Source organism: Echinops telfairi, unplaced genomic scaffold (assembly GCF_000313985.2).
Source record: "Echinops telfairi isolate 266 unplaced genomic scaffold, ASM31398v2 ScPeMD7_7469;HRSCAF=8507_0, whole genome shotgun sequence".
Lineage (NCBI taxonomy): Eukaryota > Metazoa > Chordata > Mammalia > Afrosoricida > Tenrecidae > Echinops > Echinops telfairi.
The window spans coordinates 48,559,704-48,561,227 of NW_022111372.1; positions in this window are offsets into that span (position 1 = coordinate 48,559,704).

Below are 1,524 nucleotides of genomic sequence, written 5' to 3' on the forward strand. Positions count from 1 at the left end.
AAAAAAAAAATAGGATGAGTTTGGAAAAGTTGTGAGGCCATAATGTAAGGTTAGCAGTAAGTGTGATTAAAGGTGGTTTGTTGTGTTGCTTTAAACTTCGCTGCCTCCACAAGAGGACAGGTGAGAACTGTCTTTTGTTAGTTGAGGTATATGTCAGAATCTTCCTTGAGAATATTGACAGAGGACCCAGTGACGGTATGGCCTCCCAGAGCCTGGGGACAGGCAAGGAAGTGAGACTGGAGAGTGTGAAGTCAAGTCAGCCAGGAAAACCTGTGAGAGACTGTAAGGAAAATTAGGGAGTTGGCAAACTATGGGCGAATTCTCTCAAGTCAGGTCCATCATCCTTCACCTTTCACCTTCTAACCGGTAAGTAATGTACAGGACTGGGACTCCAAAGGGCATTTTGTTATCTTGACCCCGTGAGTGTATCTATAAATTCTGGGAAGGTATAAAACCACCACCAACAACAAAAACTATGGTCAAATAATGGATGTATGTATGGATTGTGATAAGAGTTGTATGAGCCCCCAATAAAATGATTTAAAGAAAAAGTTATGGTCAAACAAGGATAAGGAAATCAAAATAAAATGAATGCAAAATTTACACAGGTGCACAAAAACATTGTCATCATTGAACTATTTCTATGCGCTGTCTACATTTACTTGCTCTCACCGCCATCCAGTGGATTCTGACTCCCAGGACCCCCTCTCTTTGCCTGTATTTACAATGTATAAAAATAAATTTGAACTTGTTACTTTGATAAGGATTACTTCTTTGATTTTTGGGATTGGAGGAAGGGATGATAAATACCTTGCTTGCTGCATGTTCAGTCTATGAATGCAGGGGCCCATTTCCCACGTGAAGAAACGGGCTGCAGAGCAGTGGTCCACAGAGTGGTGTGCTGAAATCTCCCCCTGACAAAAGCTCACGATGGTGTATAGAGCACGACTCTCGCTATCGTTTCATAAGGACTCCTCATGGAGAGAGAAACACACAAGGGAGTACAAGAACCCCCTTAGCTGAATCCCGGAAGGACGAGAGAACCTTAAGGTTGAACTGATAGGCGAGAAACTCAACTCTATCAACCCGGAGTCAGTGCTCAGGCCAGAAGCAAGCATTGGTGAGAACTTGACTGACACCAGATGCTTTTGAAGGTCTAGACACTTGCAGCAACAGATGAACTGGGCCCCAGAGGAGAGCAATCGCAGCTCGGCAGCTGCCAGGCCTTACTTTCCAGTCTTGGACCACCTTGCCTCCTTCCCTCTTAGCTGTATCCTGCGGCCTGGCCCCGAGACAGACACACTTGCTATTTTAAGTTGCATCACACCTTCTTTCTACTCTTAAGTCAAACGATCGAAACGCACTTATTCCTCCCACGTGCCTTTTGCCTGTCCTGTGAGTCAGCATAGTCAATATAATACGCAAAAGCCCTTGGTTTATGGAGGCAGTAGCGAATTATAATTGATTCAGTGCATTGATCCCTCCAATAAACGTGGCGTTGTGGAAAGACATCCGAATATACTT